Raw genomic sequence first — 7,613 nt, 5'->3', positions numbered from 1 at the left:
CAGGAAAGAGAGGTGGTGTACTTGACACTCTTAAGTACCAAGTCTTAGCCAGAATTATTCCTAGACATTACTTTCATGCTATTACACTTATTTCCAGCAAGCAACTATTGATTTGTCACAAAACTATCTCAGGGATGTTACATATTCCTTGAAGGTTCAACTTGTTTGGTGTTTTGATCAAGTAAGTTCGTATGGTATTTGTTTATATAGGTTGTTTTGTATTTGATTTGTAATTATATATGTGTTTGGTTGTGAATTGGTTCAAAAGGCTAGAATTTGACTAAATTGAAAAGAAATGTTTACATGTGTTAAAGATGCTCGTGTGAACTTAGTAAATGTTAGGATACGATTGGCATGCCAATAAGTCTTGTGCTCGCTTGGACGAGATTGGTTATATATGTTATCGAGGTTTGACATTTGTTGCAGATTCTCAAATATATGTGACACAAGTTTAGCTCAAACGAGTAACCTAATGTTGTTATAAATGTTTAGCCCGAACGAGTAACTTGACATGTTTATAAATTCAGCTTGGACAAGCAACTAGTGTGATGTATATACATGTTTATCCAAGTCATTTTCATAGTGTTCATCAGGCGAAACAATTTATATGAAATAAGAAATTGAAATAAGATATATTGATCCTGATGTTCATACGGGGAAGTGTTGAATTGAGCTTGAATAGTGTATTGGAATATTGACTTTGACATATATGCAATTGTATGATCCCTTGATTGAATAAGTTTTGAACTTTATTAATTAAAATGACATGAATTGGCGATGTGATTGTGCTATTGTGGTATTTAGATAAAAGATAAGGTAAGTTTTTTTAATACCTACGAACTTACTAAGCATCTTATATGATTACCTAGTTGTTTTTCCTTTTCTTTTTGTAGATTGTCACCTTGTGAAACTCCTCAAGTCAGATCATTTTGAAGCCCACACTATCACCGTATCAATAGTTATTTGAACATTTTGAGTCTAGGATTTTAGTACGTGTATAAGTGTTTGGATGTATACTTTAGTGTATAAAAGTCTTGATGAGTTCGTAACTCGTGATGAATATGACATTTGGTGATAATTTTGGATGTTGATCTTGGTATGTGAAGTAGTTAAGTTATTGCCTAGTTGAAATGATATATTTTGTTTGACATGTTCGAAATATGTAATGGTTGATATGTTTCATGTTTAAGGCCTACACGCCATTAATGTATAAAATGACCATAAGTGTATGAAGTTAAGGTGATATGACATGTTTCAGAAAGGATATGGAATAAGTAAGGTTTGATGATTACATGTGTAACACCCCAAACCCGGCCCAGAAGTTACGACCGAATCTGGCGTGTCACATTGAAGTGTTTTTCGAAAACCATGTTTCCATTGAAAACCCTTCTTGATGTTTAGAAACTTTTACCGTTTAAACTTGTATAAAACTTTAGCCTTATTTTTTCCAAAACGTGATTCATTGTAATAATCAAAAAATTGTTAACAACCTTGTAAAATCTTATGGAAACTTTGAAAACTTATAAACCTTTGTAGTGGCGAAACATGTTATTTTAAAAGCAGTTAAGTATCGAGAAATCAAACCTTCTTTGTTATGGCTTAAAGTGAATGGAAGTCATGCACCGTAGGAAGCGAGAAAAGAGGTGGTGAGTCTATTGATTGCTTAAGTACCAAGCTCTCCATGGATCCAATCCTGACATGCACACATCCATTGCCACACTTAAAGCATATTGCTTGTCCACGAACCACAAATTAAGATTAAGTCTATTTAAAATATTTATTTCCTTTGAAAACATTTACGTTGCGGAAGCTTTGCTCGTGTCGTGATATTTTGAAAATAAGTAATTTTATAAAAGCGCTTTAGAGCTAACCAATTTAATAACCCAAAATATTAAAAATAATAAAAAAAGCGGCCTTATTACAACTTAAACCGAATAAAATAATCAAAATAATAATTGCGAAACTTATTTTAAAGAAAACGAAACTTAATCTTTGTGGCCACTCAAATCCCGACTCCAAGTCCATCGATCTAAGGCTCACCGCAAAATGGGAAAAAGGGGGTGAGTTTGGAAAACTCGGTGTGTAAAGTATCCCAACCGAGCCCAAATCGGTTCAAGCTTTCTTGGGCCTAAGCCCTATTCAAATCGGTGTTAACTAGGCCTTAGCCCATATCAGTATTAATCTGGGCCATAGCCCCTTACAGTAACAGAGTATACTGGGCCTAGCCCATATCAGTATCAATCTGGGTCGTAGCCCTATTACAAGTCGAGATATATTGGGCCTTGCCCATATTAACACAGTTGGGCCCATTTTACTACAGTTGGCCCATAATAAAACAGTCTCATATGATTAATGCATGATAACCCCATCCAACCCTGCACTTGCCTCCGTCCATCCCTACACTTCCTGTGGGGAATAAATCACCCACGCCATCCCTCCACTTACAGTGTTAGCACCGATTGCGGCACTAACTATAATCCGCAGCAAAGCTACTTATATCAGAATATGTGGCACAGCCACCAGAACGGGTTCTTCCTCCATAACAAAACCCAACCCCATGCAACAGATATACATGTCATGGCATATAACAAATGAATCGAATATCATGTATTTCGGTCAAAATTAACCCTGGGGTATGACGGTCATTTTGCACCTAGGGTAAAACGATAATTTTCATACTTAGGGGTAGTTTAATAAAATTTACTATTCTAGAGTTTACATACATATTCTAACCATTAACACATTAATAGAAACACTTACCGAGCGTTTTTACCGAATCAGGCCCGTTGGCCCACTAACCTATTTTCGCCCATTAGACCCAAATATACCGAAGTGCGAAATTACGCACTCTACAATCATACTGCTTGCGATTATCAAAATTAACAACCAAACCACCTCAAGCGCTTCAGACGTCATAAGTTCATAAATCTGGCTTTTCGACTTTTAACTTTTAGATCTAGTTTATGAGTGGGTGTTGTTTACACACGATTCGCGACGATTGCTACGAGATCCCTTCGATGTCCTACAATTTATTAGCACAGTTCTTATTTACAAACCATAATCACTAAACCCCAAAACTTACTTATCCATGATCGAACCATATCCCTAAAACCTTTGAAACCTTACCTTTTTGCCAAAATCGATAGCTAGCTCCGAATCTGATTGCTCCAATGAACCACGCCTTTAATTTAACGCTTAAGAAGACTCTAGTCACCGAAAGAAAACATCAGTTAAAGACCCTTAGAGCCATATTCCCGAATCGACAGCCTCCCTAGATTTTAGGGACTTCGGCTTTTTTTTCGAAGTTGTAAAATAAGACTAGATCTGAAGTGATGAGCACTTACCACTTGTTCCTCTTTGATTTCTACGCAGATCTGATGCAGATTTATCCTCTAAATGATGGTAGAACTCGAATCTAGAAGATCTGAAGTTTCGGCTATAAGTCCCTAAATCTATGGTATTTCGGCTTTTTAGGTGATGAAGAAGATGATGGTTTGAGGCTATAACCTTGGAGTAACGATGCCGACAGATATTAAGGGTTTAGAGAAGATGAATGTTGATCACAAGGAACAAAAATACTGAAGGATTTGGCTTTGGAGAAATCGGCACAAGTAGTGAGTTTTCAGGATTTCGGCCTTTTAATGGCGATTGGTGATGAAGGTTTAATGGAAGATGGGATCGACAAAGAAGGTGAATAAGATGGTTAGAAGGTTTGGCTAGAAGGAGAAGCATAAAGGAAGAGAAACATGGAGGAAAAGAGAAGAAGAAAATTCGCACAATGAGAAATAGACTTGTGTTTTCGGCTTTTGTGAGAATTGAAAAAGATGAAAGAAAGCTTTCAGTGGCTAACCTAATTCTCCAAGATAGAAAAGAAAAGAACCTAACCCTAATATTAAATTAGAGCAATCGCCCATCTCCCTAAGGCCCTTGTCGAAATTTACTTGTGTGATCACATGGCTAGTACATGCCTAAAAATTAAAAGAAAAACAATATGCCTACCTTACAACTTGAACCTGGACCTCCAATTCCTTCCCAGCGCCACTTTTTAGGAACTTAGTGGCGTCACCTTGCCACTTACCAAGGCCTTATTTGTGTCATAACTTACATGAGTTCTTCTTAAAAGCCCACTTAACCAAATCTCCTATTCACTTAAAAATCCCACCTTGATATTTTACCGTGTTTAGCTTAGTCTTGGGCCTTCTAAAGGTCTACTAACACATTTAAACATAATTCCAATATTTAGAACATGAAAATTTCAAGATTTACTAAAATCACAAAAACCCCAAAAAAAATCCAAAAATCAAGGCATTACAACTAATATTTTTTTTCCTTTCCGATAATAATAATAATTTTATAAATATATCTAATAATAAAATTTCAAATATCAATAATACAGTAAATAATAATAATTTTCATAAAATTTTCAAACATACATACAGTAATATTTTTCTAATAATAATAATTTTATCTCATAATACTAATTAAAATTTCATAAAATTTAAAATATCCGTAATAATAAATACAGTAAAATTTTCTAGTGGTAATTTAATAAAATAAATTTTTTTTACGAAACGATAATATTTAAAACTTCCTAATTATTCACTTTTCTTCTATTCGAATCCCAGACTCAAAACCCAACTCTTCTAGGCCCCAAATTCAGGATGTTACAACTCTACCCTCCTTAAAAAAATTTCGTCCTCGAAATTTCAAACTATCAACTAACCGTATTACTCAAGTCAAACCACTATGCTTTCACTGCGCACTCTGATTAAAAATAATTCTTAGTACGACCCAGAACATCTAATTACCGAAATAAAGAAACGTTTATCAGGCACGCATACAACTCGTAACATATATTTAAATAAAATAAACTTGGCAATCCCGAGCTCGATGCTCCTTGGACCCACATCTACGACATGCTCCTGTCTTCCTATGGCATTCACCCGAATGACGTCCGTTGCAGTCTTTGCAGATTGGATAGTTTGGTCGTGCCTTAACATGTTTCACAGAATGAGGCTTGGTTTTCTGAGAACTAGAATCCTTCCTTTTCTTACACTCCAAGCACCCTGCTTGAAGCGCTTCCCTAATTTCCTTAATTTTTGTATCCAATACTTCCTCTACCACTTTCCTTACTAACTCGGCGATTGCCTCAAGACCAAGCTCGAGTTACCGCTACCCAAAGTTGGCGACTTTGCTTACCCGAGAATCCATATCAATGCTCTACATTACCAAGTACACATATCAAATAACTACAAAGGTCTCAAATATTTTACTATTTATTCACATGTCTTATGCAGAGATAGTATTTTCAAGTTTCTATTTTCACGAAATCATAGCCTAGCTACAATCTCGGTATTCTAGAGTTTTTAAGGTTGCCCTAGTTATAATGTCATGATATGGTCTCGTTCTATCTACAATAATATCTTAATACGATGTAATATGAGGAATGAAATACTTACAGACTTGGTGCGGGGATTCGGTGTGCCACTTCGATCATCCATAAAACCCATGTTTTTGTTTTATCGAAAAAAGATTTGATTTGAAAACACTTTTATTTTAAAACTATTGATTTAACCCCGTTTAACAAATAGAAAAACTTGAACATCTTCGAAAAACCTGCCCTTTCCAAAAATACCCTTCTTAGGCTCAAGTTTTTGAAAAGATTTTCAGACCCGATCCACAGTCGAGTTGTTGCAACCTAGGCTCTGATACCACTAAATATAACACCCCAAACCCGGCCCAGAAGTTACGACCGAATCTGGCGTGTCACATTGAAGTGTTTTTCGAAAACCATGTTTCCATTGAAAACCCTTCTTGATGTTTAAAAACTTTTACCGTTTAAACTTGTATAAAACTTTAGCCTTATTTTTTTTCAAAACGTGATTCATTGTAATAATCAAAAAAATTGTTAACAACCTTGTAAAATCTTATGGGAAACTTTGAAAACTTATAAACCTTTGTAGTGGCAGAAACATGTTATTTTAAAAACAGTTAAGTATCGAGAAATCAAACCTTCTTTGTTATGGCTTAAAGTGAATGGAAGCTGTGCACCAGGTAGGAAGCCAGAAAAGAGGTGGTGAGTCTATTGGACTGCTTAAGTACCAAGCTCTCCATGGATCCAATCCTAGACATGCACACATCCATTGCCACACTTAAAGCATATTGCTTGTCCACGAACCACAAATTAAGTTTAAGTACCACGAACCACAAATTAAGTTTAAGTCTATTTAAAATATTTATTTCCTTTGAAAACATTTACGTTGCGGAAGCTTTGCTCGGTAATCGTGATATTTTAAAAATAAGTAATTTTATAAAACGCGCTTTAGAGCTAACCAATTTAATAACCCAAAATATTAAAAATAATAAAAAAAGAGCGGCCTTATTACAACTTAAACCAGAATAAAAATAATCAAAATAATAATTGCGAAACTTATTTTAAAGAAAACAGAAACTTAATCTTTGTGGCCACTCTGAATCCCGCCCAGCTCCAAGTCCATCGATCTAAGGCTCACCTGCAAAAATGGGAAAAAGGGGGGTGAGTTTGGAAAACTCAGTGTGTAAAGTATCCCAACCAGAGCCCAAATCAGTTCAAGCTTTACTGGGCCTAAGCCCTATTCAGAAATCAGTGTTAACTAGGCCTTAGCCCATATCAGTATTAATCTGGGCCATAGCCCCTTACAGTAACAGAGTATACTGGGCCTAGCCCATATCAGTATCAATCTGGGTCGTAGCCCTATTACAAGTCGAGATATATTGGGCCTTGCCCATATTAACACAGTTGGGCCCATTTTAATACAGTTGGCCCATAATAAAACAGTCTCATATGATTAATGCATGATAACCCCATCCAACCCTGCACTTGCCTCCGTCCATCCCTACACTTCCTGTGGGGAATAAATCACCCACGCCATCCCTACACTTACAGTGTTAGCACCGATTAAGCACTAACTATAATCCGCGACAAAGTCGCTTATATTAGAATATGTGGCACGACCACCGAACAGGTTCTTCCTCCATAACAAAACCCAACCCCATGCAATGATATACATGTCATGGCATATAACAAATGAATCGAATATCATGTATTTTAGTCAAAATTAACCCCGGGGTATGACGGTCATTTTGCACCTAGGGTAAAACGATAATTTTCATACTTAGGGGTAGTTTAATAAAATTTACTATTCTAGAGTTTACATACATATTCTAACCATTAACACATTAATAGAAACACTTACCGAGCGTTTTTACCGAATCAGGCCCGTTGGCCCACTAACCTATTTTCGGCCCATTAGACCCAAATATACCGAAGTGCACGAAATTATGCACTCTGCAATCATACTGCTTGCGATTATCAAAATTAACAACCAAACCACCTCACAAGCGCCGACGTCATAAGTTCATAAATGCTGGCTTTTTTCTTTTACTTTCTAGATCTAGTCTATGAGTGGGTGTTGTTTACACACCGATTCATGACGATTGCTTCGAGATCCCTTCGATGTCCTACAATTTATTAGCACAGTTCTTATTTACAAACCATAATCACTAAACCCCAAAACTTACTTATCCATGATCGAACCATATCCCTAAAACCTTTGAAACCTTACTTTTTGCCA

This window comes from Gossypium arboreum, chromosome 6 (assembly GCF_025698485.1).
Source record: "Gossypium arboreum isolate Shixiya-1 chromosome 6, ASM2569848v2, whole genome shotgun sequence".
Lineage (NCBI taxonomy): Eukaryota > Viridiplantae > Streptophyta > Magnoliopsida > Malvales > Malvaceae > Gossypium > Gossypium arboreum.
This window is presented reverse-complemented; position numbering follows the sequence as displayed.